At 47.4% G+C, this 13691-nt stretch overlaps 3 non-coding genes across 3 annotated transcripts; 2 read left to right on the plus strand and 1 right to left on the minus strand.

The window, feature by feature from the left end:
* The first annotated feature begins 1333 nt into the window (after window positions 1-1333).
* Window positions 1334-1405, plus strand: TRNAW-CCA (transfer RNA tryptophan (anticodon CCA)). The gene has a single exon. It is a non-coding gene; the product is annotated as a tRNA-Trp (tRNA).
* A 921-nt stretch (window positions 1406-2326) lies between these two features.
* On the plus strand, window positions 2327-2408 carry TRNAL-AAG (transfer RNA leucine (anticodon AAG)). Its single transcript has one exon. It is a non-coding gene; the product is annotated as a tRNA-Leu (tRNA).
* A 1316-nt stretch (window positions 2409-3724) lies between these two features.
* TRNAD-GUC (transfer RNA aspartic acid (anticodon GUC)) lies at window positions 3725-3796 on the minus strand. Its single transcript has one exon. It is a non-coding gene; the product is annotated as a tRNA-Asp (tRNA).
* Between the last annotated feature and the right edge of the window lie 9895 nt (window positions 3797-13691).

Here is a 13691-nt window from a genome sequence, read left to right on the forward strand (position 1 = left end):
TTATCACTTTTAATCGGCCGAACCAAGTTAATTGTTTCCTAGGAACTTGGATTCCTAGATATTTAATTGACGTAGGGTGCCAGCGAAATGGAAAATTCTCTTTAACAAGCTGGATGTAGGGAGACATTCAATGGGAGTAGTAGTAGTGGCGACTGTGCAGGTGTACCATGTGCGTTGGCCATCTTGGCCTTCAGAGTGCCTGTGGGTGCGTGCGTAGTGCTCTCCATCATGATCAATGGAGCCTGAAACCGCAATCTTTTCATCCCGGGGCTGCCACTCGGCTGGAAAGGTACCTGCCGATACCCCTAGGCAAACTGTGGTGGGTCACAGAGGTCACAGCTACCTTCCTGCGCTTGGGCCCCATATATTCTGTGAAATATTGTTGGTTTGGGGTCACAGTGTACGGGTAAAGCCCGGTTTTGGAGCAGGAGCTAATGCTGCGTTCTTCCTGTCTCCTCAATAGCCAGGCCATGCCCCACGTTTGATCAATTATTACGTGTTTCACTGATATCAAGGGCATGACCAGTGGCAGGTAATTATATTCCCTTGTCGGGAATTGTATCTTACAACTTAAAACCAGATTTACATGAGGTGTAAATCTAGTCCATAACTGTGTATCCTTAAAGGAAACCTACCACTTCGGATAGGGCTTATGAGCAGGACATGCCGTGCACCAGCTCAGGGTGAGCTGGTGCCGGCGCTTTTCTCTGTTATGTTTTTAAACTGTTTTAGAGTAGTGCGCTGGGCACACAATGCGCATGGTCGGGGGGGCCGAGCGCGGACCTCGGGTGCGGGGAAGCTAGTAAGGATATAAACAATAAAGTGTTAAAACACTCTAAAACAGTTTAAAAACATAACGGAGATAAGTGCCGGCACCAGCTCACCCTGAACTGGTGCACGGCATGTGCGGCTTATAAGCCCTATCCGAAGTGGTAGGTTTCCTTTAAGCGTGACTAATAGGAGATAAAAGGTCATAGGTTGTTTACAGAGACTCAGTGCTGGTCCACTGAGACAGTAACAGGAGGACCTTCCAGCACCTGGTGGTAGCCCCCACCTAGGAGTTCCGGTGCCCGGTTCTGTTTTGTAGCGCCCACCCTGTCTAGTGACTGTTGTCCCCCTGTAGGCGGATGAAGGACAGAGCAAGGATGAGAGCAATGCACACAGCGATCCCCAGGAGCCAAACCAATGTATATTCCGTAACAGTTTGATGGGAAACAGAACGTCCATGGACCATTATGAAGATCTGTTCGGGTTCACTGTTATGGGCTCCGCAGAATGTCTTTCAGGTGTTGGACTTGAAATCCTCTGTTTAAAAACCTGCGATAGAAGCTGAGACCTCGTGGCGCAACGGTAGCGCGTCTGACTCCAGATCAGAAGGTTGCGTGTTCAAATCACGTCGGGGTCAGTGGTTATTTTGATCTTTTTGTCTGTACAAAACACACGAGGTCATTTATCTTAGGTTTTTTTTCATTTTTATCTCTTATATTTGTGACTTTTTGTGAATCCGTGTGCATTATCAGTGAAACGCATGTGTTCTATTGGAGACGCACATGTATTTTGGCCAAATCCCCTCCCACTTGCGTTTTGGATGCACTTAAAAGCGAGACAAAAACATATTCTGGAACATTTGGCAGAGCTGCTGCAGAATCTCTTACTAGAATTTCCTTGGCCGAGACATTTTGTCAGGGTTTGTGTATTGAGTCCGGACTGTTTGTATCGTTGTCATGTCGGGGGCAGAATGATTGGATTGTTTCTCACATCTGACTCTTGTTTTGTTCCTCTTTGTATTCTGGAGACTTCTTTTGGGACATTTTGTAGCAGCTTGAGACATTTGGCAAAAAGTTGCAATAAAAAAGAAATGGGATCAAATACCGAAAAAAAACACCCACTTTGATAAATATGACTGGGCACGGAAACGCACGGAAAAAATGTTGAAGGATTCTTCAACAAGAATCCAATTTGAGAAACCAAAATGCGAGACTGATGCGTTTTGAAAGGATGAAAAAAACACAACGCAAACCTCTTATTCCTGTATTCAGGTTTTATGACCGTCGTATGGGGTAGTTTTTCTGATCCGCTAAGTTTCTCTGCCAGGACATGTGAAGAAGACTGCAGGAACTTGCACCATGCAGGAGCAGGTAGTCACCATTAGCACCCAAGTCCCTGGGTGTGTTACTCATCGAAACCCCTTCAGAAGTTGTTGCAGGATGTCACATGACATTGGGGTCCCTCTGAAAGTCCTCAGCGCTCCCTATTTGATATCTATGGAACCCAATAAAATAGATTTCAAAACAGTGTCCAGACCCATATGTACAGTTTTGAACAAGGTAGCGTGGCCGAGCGGTCTAAGGCGCTGGATTAAGGCTCCAGTCTCTTTGGGGGCGTGGGTTCGAATCCCACCACTGCCAAGAATTTTTACATTTTTTTTCTTAGCAATTAAACCTTTAACTGCACCACATTATATTATGTCATTATGATGTAAAGGCTACATGGAGGGAGCTTACAGAGCCCTCCCCGTACAGCGCTGGTTTCAGCTGTATTATAACCCTGACACTTGGTAGGTACTGGTTGCACCAGTTAACCTGTTAAGTCAAACCCATCCGTGGCACCAAAGAAATAATAATCGGGTGCTGCAGACCAGTCGTCATTACAGCTAATTTCATGGAGTTGCCCAAGTTTGTCCTGCAACCTGGTCCGTAATGGTCTGCCAGAGGCACACTGTTATGGATCCGTAGTGGACATCGAACTAAATTTAATGTATGAGAAGGTCAAGATTCATTGAAAGAAGGTTTAATTTTTTTGCTACTGCATTCTAAAGACTCCAATGAAAGAATCTCCTATATACAGCACATAACAAGACACGGAGCCGGACTGTATACACCAGGGGTGGGAGAACAGGCTGCAAAAAGATTGTTTCACCACCAGGAGAAGGACAATAACACTGCAGCTAAATGACAAGGATCTGAATAGCTGATAAGTCTGGTGTCCGTGTTAGAAGAAATACACAATCTATCCACTAGGGATCTTACACAGCCTGATATTACAAATTAGAGGAACCCTAAAGAGGTTTCCTTAAACCCTTCACTCGTACATCCTGGCATCTTATCTTGTTTCCCCTCACATATTTCTCATTATTAGCTGTTTCTTTAACAAATGCATAAGGATGAAAAAACTCCTTAAAGGGTTAACGCTCCTTATGGTTTTTGATTATAGAGGTTAAACTACCAGTATTGTGTGATAAAAAATATTTATCTGGCCCGTACAGGGATCGAACCCACGACCTTGGCGTTATTAGCACCACGCTCTAACCAACTGAGCTAACCGGCCATATGTGATGTGGTGCACGGAAGTCTTAAAAATAGGGGTTGGGGGACACATGGGGGACCTGCTAGACGAATCTGTGGTAAGGGGAGGGGAAAGGGGCGGAGCCTTTCATAGTTTTCATAATATTTACTTGTTCATTTCTGGTCCTAGTGATTGTAGAGGGAGGTTTCCCATTCGTGTGCTGGTGCCAGTATACAGTCCTGCTCAGTGTCCTGTTATGTCCTGTATATAGAAAATTCTTGTCTTGGAATCTCCTGAATGCAGAGGCAAAACATAAAATCATAAAAATTCGAACCCACGCCCCCGAAGAGACTGGAGACTGAGGAGACAACACTTTTCTGCCATGTAATTGATCTCCTCATACTATAATTTAGTTCTTTGCCGTAACAAAACTTGAAGCCTCCCCGTCGGGGAATCGAACCCCGGTCTCCCGCGTGACAGGCGGGGATACTCACCACTATACTAACGAGGAATTGCTATAGTAACACATGATCGACTTCTTAAAGGGACATTGCAGACTATGGAACTATGGAGTGATACTTGTGGTCTAAGTTTAGTTCCGGCCTCAGCTTTCTATCAGCGATGTCGGATCAGTCCCTCTGGTATCTCTATACATTTCTATAGGTTTTGTGTATTAACCCCTTGAAGATCCGGTTTTTCAGAGTTTTTGTTATCATATTTTTTATTTCCCTTCTTCCACAAGCCACATGTTTTTTTACGGTTTAAAACACTGTATGGGGGCTTGTTATTTACGGGACAAATTGTACTTTCCACTGGCACCGTTTCATATTATTTGCCATTTACTTGAAAGCTTAAATACTGTAGATTCCACATGTGGTAGAGTTGCCAAAAAAACACATATTTTTATATCTTGTTTTTATGACTTTCACTGTGCAGTCCAGATGACACCTCCCTTTAGACTTTGGGTTCATGTGATCGCTGAGATACCTCATTTATATAGTTTGGTGATGTATTAACCCCTTAATTACTTCACCCTTTTTTGTTTTTGTGTTTCCTTCTCTTACTTCCGACCTCCAAAAATGTATAATTTTGTTTTTTATTTTTCTCTGTACAGAGCTGTACGAGGGCTTGTTTTCTGCACAACAAACTGTACTAGTGACTGTATTGTATACATCATACCATGTACTAGGAAGTTGGAAAAAATGGGGTGAGAAAAGGGACAAGTCTCTGTATTCTTTGGGTTTGGGTACAGAGATACCAAATGTATTCAGGTTTTATTGTGTACAGGCAGTCCCCAGGTTACGGACAAGATAGGGTCCGGAGGTTTGTTCTTAAGTTGAATTTGTATGTAAGTCGAAACTGTATATTTTATAATTGTAGATCCAGACAAACAAATTTGGTCCCAGTGACAATTGGAGTTTTAAAATTTTTTGCTGTAATGGAACCAAGGATTATCCATAAATCTTCATTACAGACACCTTACAGCTGATCATTGCAGCCTGGGACTATCGTAACATCCAGAGAGGTCACCAGAGGTCACAGGGGTCTGTCTGTAAGTCGGGTGTCCTTAAGTAAAATGTTTCTTCATTTTGCCATATTCTGCCGCATATAACACACAACCCAAAATAATCAAAAAGATGCTGACTACATAATAACTACTTTGTGAAGACATGGAGAAGAGCTCCCGTACACCAGGAGGTAAGTCAGTGACTACAATACTGATCAGACTAAGGTAGAAGATGCAAGAAATGTAGAGGGGATCCATGGACCCAAAGACTAAAGGGGAGGCAACATCTGGACTATACAGCTAAAGCCATAAAAACAAGGCCCATAAAGTATGATGGAACCTTTGTTTTTGGTTTTTTTTTGCCAATTCTACCACACGTGAAATTTTTTCACCTTTAAGGTCAATGGTAAATAATATCCCTGAATATGAAATGGAGCCACTAGAAAGTACAATGTGTCCTGTAAATAACAAGCCCTCATACAGCTTTCTACACTGAAGAGTCAAAAACATGTAGCTAATGGAAGGAGGAGAGTGAAAAATAGAAACAACCCCCCCCCCCCCAGGAAAGCCTGATCTTCAAGGGGTTAATACACAAAACCTATAGAAATGTATAGAGATAACAGAGGGACTGATCTGGTATCGCTGATAGAAAGCTGAGGCCGGGAACTAAACACAAACATGAAGGGTCGTAAACTAAGACCACAAGTATCGCTCCATAGTTTCCATAGTCTGATGTGTCCCTTTAAGGAGTCGATCATGTGATGTGTTACCATAGCGATTCCTCGTTAGTACAGTGGTGAGTATCCCCGCCTGTCACGCGAAGGATTTTAGATATTGTTCAGCCAATCAGAACCTTGTCTGTGATATCAGTCTGGATGGTTGGGCTCCTGCATTGCGTGACATTGTTATTTTCCTGCCGCAGTCACAGGCCATGAGGAGGGTAAAACACGGCTCCTCCTCTTTGCCACATTGACCTTCCTGATAAAATCATTTGATTGAATTCCACTAGAAGTATAACATAGATAACATATAACAATCGAAGGGCAGCAAAAGGATAAAGAAGGGGGTACAACAAATACATATCAGTCATACTTGGCCCTTAAGTGATAGGAAGTGATTTGTACATGAGTAGGGTATCAGTGTCCAACCTGTTAGAGGAGGGGAAGGCATGAACAGCGAGCACGTGGTATCTCAGGACTCTCTGCCCACCAGGGATGTGTTGTGTACAGGGGGCGTAACCTGAGGATGTGCAGAGGTTGCAGTGGCACCAGGGCCCAAGAGGTTTAGGGGGCCCTCATGGTGTCACTTTCCCATATGAGAAGACTATTACTATAAACCATACATTATAGTCGGGGGCCCAGCACAGAATTTGCACTGGGGCCCATCAGCTTCTAGTTACGCCACTGGTTGTGTAGAGATAACTGGCTGGCATGAAGACATGTTCCCTTGTAATTCCACCAATGGCGGAGGTGTAAGCGCCTGATCAGGGATCACCCTCATATCAGGAGGAAGGTTGAGGAGTGGCACATCCACCAAATGTGTAACATGTCACCTCTGTCAACTCCGCATCTCCCACACATGTCCTGGGCCAGGGGATAAATCCGGTGCAGCAGGGTGGGGGCCCCGTACCATCTAGAGAGGGTCTTATAGTTTCTCTCTATTGAGAGTTTGTGCGGGAACAGAAATGCCTTATCCCAGTGTCTAGGAGACAGGGAGACGTTCAAGTCCTTGACCCATTTGTCAAGAAAGGACAGGGATAAACCAACAAATTGCGCTTCATAGTAATCATATTGAATATTCCACGCCGTGTACTGGGAAGCGGGAAAAAAATTCCAAATGCAGTGAAAATGGTGAAAAAACGCATTTGTGCCGTTTTCTTGTGGGCTTAGATTGTACGGCTTTCACTGTGCGCCCCAAGTGACAGGTCTACTTTATTCTTTGTGTCGGTACGATTATGGGGATAACAAAATTGTAAAGGTTTTATAATGTTTTCCTACATTTACAAAAATTAAAACCTCCTGTACAACTGGCGCTAATAACTTTTTCATACTTCGTTGCACGGAGCTGTGGGGGGTGTCATTTTTTGCAACTGTTGATTCCGTTTTCAATGCTGCCATTTTTAGGAGTGTAAGACCTTTGATCACTTTTTATTAATTTTTTTTATTATTTTTCAAAATGGTAAAAAAGTGCCATTTTTGACTTTGGGCGCTATTTTCTGTTATGGGGTTAAACACAGTAAAAAACTGCTTTTATATTTTGATAGATCGGACATTTTAGGAAGCGGCGATACTTAATGTATTTATGATTTTTACTGTTTATTTATATTTATATCAGTTCTAGGGAAAGGGGGGAGATTTAAGTTTTTAGGGTTTTTTAATCATAATTTCTTTTTTTCCTTTTTTTTATCTTTACTTTCACTATTTTTCAGACTCCCTAGGGTACTTTAACCCTAGGTTGCCTGATTGATCCTACCATATATTGCCATACTACAGTATATGGGGATTTTCCTTCTCATTCATTACAATGTGCAAATCGAGACAGACGCGCTCCCCGATGATGCCAAAATTATTCCCGCTCCCCGATGATGCCCATGCACTGCTATCTTTTTGAAGCCACCGGCAGCGATCGACAGGATAACACCTGCGTTCGGTGCTAGCACTTACTGACTATGGAGAGGGCTCAGCCCTGGAGCCCTTTTCATGCATCGGGATCCGGCACTCGGGAAGGGGTTGAGAAAGGCTCCCAGCTGAGTCATTTCTAACCACAAAAGTTTGGAAGATGTAGATTAGAGATGAGCGAACATACTCGTCCGAGCATTAGCGTACTCGAAACTGCTCGTTGCTCGGACGAATACTTCGCCCGCTCGAGAAAATGGCATCTCCCCCTGTTGTGATTTTTGGCGGCCAGAAACAGAGCCAATCACAAGCCAGGAGACTCTGCACTCCACCCAGCATGACATGGTACCCTTACACGTAGATAGCAGTGGTTGGCTGGCCAGATCAGGTGACCCTGGGATAGACTAGCCGCTGCCCGCGCTGCTCAGATCATTCTGTGTCTGGATGCCGCTAGGGAGAGAGCTGCTGCTGGTCAGGGAAAGCGTTAGGGTGTTCTATTAGCTTACTGTTAGGCAGGAGTGATTCTCCAAGAACCCAACAGGCCTTCTTAGGGCTACAATAACGTTTTATTTTACTTTTTTTTGGTTTGCTTGTGGCTGGGCTTGCTGCTATTAGTAGTGCAGCTAGTACCATATTGTGAGGAATTTGTAGGGAGACCTGCGACCGTTGTGTTTAGCTCTTAGTGACACACATATCCACCTCAAACACCGAAGTGGGACAATTTATTAGGGGTTTGAGTAGAATTAGGCAGAGTCTGCTGATTTTTTTTTTTTTACCTTTATTTCTTTTTATAGCTCAAACTCATCTTGCAAAGCAGTGTGCTTTCAGTGTAGGCTACAAAATAGCCATAGGAGAACCCCAACGGCTTACTTAGGCCTACAATAGTGTTATATTTTACTTTTTTTTGTTTACTTGTGGCTGGGCTTGCTGGCATTACCAGTGCAACTAGTACCATATTGTGAGGGATTTGCAGGGAGACATGCGACCGTTGTGTTTAGCTCTTAGTGACACGCATATCCACCTCAAACACCGAAGTGGGACAATTTATTAGGGGTTTGAGTAGAATTAGGCACTTCTGATTTATTTATTTTTACGTTTACTTCTTTTTATAACTCAAAGTCATCAGGCACAGCACAAAATCCAGTTGTGTGCTGTCAGTGTAGGTTAGAAACTAGCCATAGCAATAGGATAGCATCGTTTTGTTTAAAAAAAATAAAAAATAAACACAAAAAAAAAAATAAATTAAAGTTTACACTTTAATTTGGAAAATGTTTAACCCGAGGGCTAGGGGTAGAGGACGAGGGCGTGGACGTGGGCGTCCAACTACTGCAGGGGTCAGAGGCCGTGGTCCTGGGCGGGGTGAGACACCACCTGCTGATGAGGGAGCAGGGGAACGCCGCAGAGCTACACTCCCTAGGTTCATCATGTCTCAAGTTACTGGGACTCGTGGTAGAGCACTGTTGAGGCCAGAACAGTGCGAACAGGTGATGTTGTGGATTGCGGACAATGCTTCTAGCCATTTGTCCACCAGTCAGTCTTCCACGCAGTCCACCCATGTCACCGAAATCAGCACTCCTCCAGCTCCTCCACCTCAGCCTCCTTCCCCCCAGTCTGCCCCCTCCCAGCAAAATTTGGCATTTGAACCGGCATACTCTGAGGAACTGTTTTCTGGACCCTTCCCACAGTCACAAACCACTTGTCCGGTTGCTGCTGAGCTATTTTCCGATGCCCAGGTTTTCCACCGGTCGCAGTCCGTGGGTGATGATGACATTATTGACGTAGTGGAAGAAGTGTGTAAAGAGGTGTCGGACGATGAGGAGACACGGTTGTCAGACAGTGGTGAAGTTGTTGTCAGGGCAGGAAGTCCGAGGGGGGAGCAAACTGAGGGATCGGAGGATGATGAGGTGACAGACCCGAGCTGGGTTGATAGGCCTGGTGAACACAGTGCTTCTGAGACAGAGGCGAGTCCTATAGCAGAACAGGCTGGAAGAGGCAGTGGTGGGGCCAGACGGAGAGGCAGGGCCAGAGCTGGTGCATCAGCGCCAAATGTTTTCCGTAGTCAAGCTCCCGTGGCGAGGGCTCCTGCGGCGAGGGCTAGATTTTCAGAAGTCTGGAGGTTCTTTAAAGAAACACCCGATGACCGACGGACTGTGATGTGCAACCTGTGCCAAACCAGGATCAGCAGGGGTTCCACCACTACTAGCTTAACTACCACCAGTATGCGCAGGCATATGAATGCTAAACACCCCACTCAATGGCACCAAGCCCGTTCACCTCCGGCCGGGCACACCACTGCTCCTTCCCCTGTGTCATCTGCTAGTCAGCCCCCTGCCCAGGACCAATGCCCAAACACCTCCCGTGAGAAAACCCCATCTTCGCCTCCACGATCCTCCACAGCATCCACCAGCGTTCAGCTCTCCATACCCCAGACTGTGGAGCGCAAAAGGAAGTATAGCGCAACCCACCCACACGCCCAAGCCCTCAACATCCACATCTCCAAACTGCTTAGCCTGGAGATGCTGCCCTATAGGCTGGTAGAGACCGAGGCCTTTCGAAACCTCAAGGCGGCGGCCGCCCCTCGGTATTCGGTCCCAAGCCGCCACTACTTTTCCCGATGTGCCGTCCCAGCCCTGCACAAGCACGTGTCAGAGAACATCATCCGTGCCCTGACCAACGCCGTTTCTGACAAGGTCCACCTGACCACGGACACGTGGACGAGTGCTGCCGGGCAGGGCCCCTATATATCGCTGACGGCACATTGGGTTAACTTGGTGGAGGCTGGGACCGAGTCTGACCCTGGGGCTAGTCATATGCTGCCGACGCCGAGGATTGCAGGGCCTACCTCGGTCCAGGTCTCAAAGGCCTACTATGCCTCCTCCTCCTCCCACCCCTCCTCCACCTCCTCCTCCGAATTACCATCCGTGGGCATGGCGCCATCAGTCGGTAGCTCTAGGCACAGCAGCAGTGCCATCTCTAAGCGACAGCAGGCGGTGATCAAACTGCTGAGCCTAGGCGATAAAAGGCACACCGCTAGAGATGAGCGAACATGCTCGTCCGAGCTTGATGCTCGGTCGAGCATTAGGGTACTCGAAACTGCTCGTTACTCGGACGAATACTTCGCCCGCTCGAGAAAATGGCAGCTCCCGCCGTTTTGCTTTTTGGCGGCCAGAAACAGAGCCAATCACAAGCCAGGAGACTCTGCACTCCACCCAGCATGACGTGGTACCCTTACACGTCGATAGCAGTGGTTGGCTGGCCAGATCAGGTGACCCTGGGATAGACTAGCCGCTGGCCGCGCTGCTCGGATCATTCTGTCTCTGGATGCCGCTAGGGAGAGAGCTGCTGCTGGTCAGGGAAAGCGTTAGGGTGTTCTATTAGCTTACTGTTAGGCAGGAGTGATTCTCAAAGAACCCAACAGCCCTTCTTAGGGCTACAATAACGTTCTACTTTTTTTATTTTAATTTGCATCTTTTACCATTTTGTGAGGAATTAGCAGGGGGACTTGCTACCGTTGTGTTTAGCTCTTAGTGGCACACATATCCATAGCAAAGACCGAAGTGGGAAAATTCAGTAGGGGTTGGATTTCTATTAGGCAATAACTCAGTGTCATCTCATCTGGCATAGTAGTGTGCTTCCTTTGATACTTGGCTAGAAAATAGCCATAGGAGAATACAAACAGCTTCTTGAAGCCTACAGTAGCGTTCTATATATTTGATTTCTGGTTGATCTGCTGGTGGCTGTAGTTTCTGCAGTGCATGTACTTGCCAATTCTGAGCAATTTGTAGTGAGACTTGCGACCGCTGTGTTCTGCGCTTAGTGGCGCACATATCCATAGCAAAGGCCGAAGTGGCAAAATTCAGTAGGGGTTGGATTTCTATTAGGCAATAAGTCAGTGTCATCTCATCTGGCATAGTAGTGTGCTTCCTTTGATACTTGGCTAGAAAATAGCCATAGGAGAATACAAACAGCTTCTTGAAGCCTACAGTAGCGTTCTATATATTTGATTTCTGGTTGATCTGCTGGTGGCTGTAGTTTCTGCAGTGCATGTACTTGCCAATTCTGAGCAATTTGTAGTGAGACTTGCGACCGCTGTGTTCTGCGCTTAGTGGCGCACATATCCATAGCAAAGGCCGAAGTGGCAAAATTCAGTAGGGGTTGGATTTCTATTAGGCAATAACTCAGTGTCATCTCATCTGGCATAGTAGTGTGCTTCCTTTGATACTTGGCTAGAAAATAGCCATAGCAATAGGATAGGATTGTTTGGTTTTAAAAACTCAAAAAAAAACAAAAAACACAAAAAAACACCAAAAAAAACAAAAAGAAGTAAAAAAAAAAAAAAAGTTATAACTCTCATTTTAAAAATGTTTAACCCGAGGGCTAGGGGTAGAGGACGAGGGCGGGGACGTGGGGTCCAACTACTGCAGGGGTCAGAGGCCGTGGTCCTGGGCGGGGTGAGACACCACCTGCTGATGAGGGAGCAGGGGAACGCCGCAGAGCTACACTCCCTAGGTTCATGTCTGAAGTTACTGGGACTCGTGGTAGAGCACTGTTGAGGCCAGAACAGTGCGAACAGGTGATGTCGTGGATTGCTGACAATGCTTCGAGCAATTTGTCCACCACCAGTCAGTCTTCCACGCAGTCCACCCATGTCACCGAAATCCCCACTCCTCCAGCTCCTGCACCTCAGCCTCCTCCCCCCCAGTCTGCCCCCTCCCAGGAAAATTTGGCATTTGAACCGGCATACTCTGAGGAACTGTTTTCTGGACCCTTCCCACAGTCACAAACCACTTGTCCGGTTGCTGCTGAGCAATTTTCCGATGCCCAGGTTTTCCACCAGTCACAGTCTGTGGGTGATGATGACCTTCTTGACGTAGTGGAAGTGTGTAAAGAGGTGTCCGACGATGAGGAGACACGGTTGTCAGACAGTGGGGAAGTTGTTGTCAGGGCAGGAAGTCCGAGGGGGGAGCAGACTGAGGGATCGGAGGATGATGAGGTGACAGACCCAAGCTGGGTTGAGAGGCCGGGTGAACACAGTGCTTCTGAGACGGAGGAGAGTCCTCGACCTGAACAGGTTGGAAGAGGCAGTGGTGGGGCCAGACGGAGAGGCAGGGCCAGAGCTGGTGCATCAGCGCCACTGTCAACTAGTGAAGCTCCCGTGGTGAGGGCTCTTGCGGCGAGGGCTAGATCTTCAGAAGTGTGGAGGTTCTTTAAGGAAACACCGGATGACCGACGGACTGTGGTGTGCAACATTTGCCAAACCAGGCTCAGCAGGGGTTCCACCACTACTAGCTTAACTACCACCAGTATGCGCAGGCATATGAATGCTAAGCACCCCACTCAGTGGCAACAAGCCCGTTCACCTCCGGCCGTGCACACCACTGCTCCTTCCCCTGTGTCAGCTGCTAGTCAGCCCCCTGCCCAGGACCCTGGCACAAAAACCCCATCGTCGCCTCCACGATCCTCCACAGCATCCACCAGCGTTCAGCTCTCCATACCCCAGACGCTGGAGCGGAAACGCAAATATAGTGCAACCCACCCGCACGCCCAAGCCCTTAATGTGCACATCTCCAGATTGCTTAGCCTGGAGATGCTGCCCTATAGGCTAGTAGAGACCGAGGCCTTTCGCAACCTCATGGCGGCGGCCGCCCCTCGGTATTCGGTCCCCAGCCGCCACTACTTTTCCCGATGTGCCGTCCCAGCCCTGCACCAGCACGTGTCAGACAACATCATCCGTGCCCTGACCAACGCCGTTTCTGACAAGGTCCACCTGACCACGGACACGTGGACGAGTGCTGCCGGGCAGGGCCACTATATATCGCTGACGGCACATTGGGTTAACTTGGTGGAGGCTGGGACCGAGTCTGACCCTGGGGCTGCTCATATACTGCCGACGCCGAGGATTGCGGGGCCTACCTCGGTCCAGGTGTTTCAGGCCTACTATGCCTCCTCCTCCTCCCACCCCTCCTCCACCTCCTCCTCCGAACTACCATCCGTGGGCACGGCGCCATCAGTCGGTAGCTCTAGGCACAGCAGCAGTGCCGTCGCTAAGCGACAGCAGGCGGTGCTCAAACTGCTGAGCCTAGGCGACAAAAGGCACACCGCCCAAGAGCTATTACAGGGCATCACGGCGCAGACTGATCTGTGGCTGGCACCGCTGAACCTCAAGCCGGGAATGGTTGTGTGTGACAACGGCCGTAACCTGGTGGCGGCTCTGCAACTCGGCAGACTGACACATGTGCCATGCCTGGCCCATGTGTTAAATCTGATAGTGCAGCGTTTCCTCA

The sequence above is a fragment of the Engystomops pustulosus genome, chromosome 4 (genome assembly GCF_040894005.1).
Source record: "Engystomops pustulosus chromosome 4, aEngPut4.maternal, whole genome shotgun sequence".
NCBI lineage: Eukaryota > Metazoa > Chordata > Amphibia > Anura > Leptodactylidae > Engystomops > Engystomops pustulosus.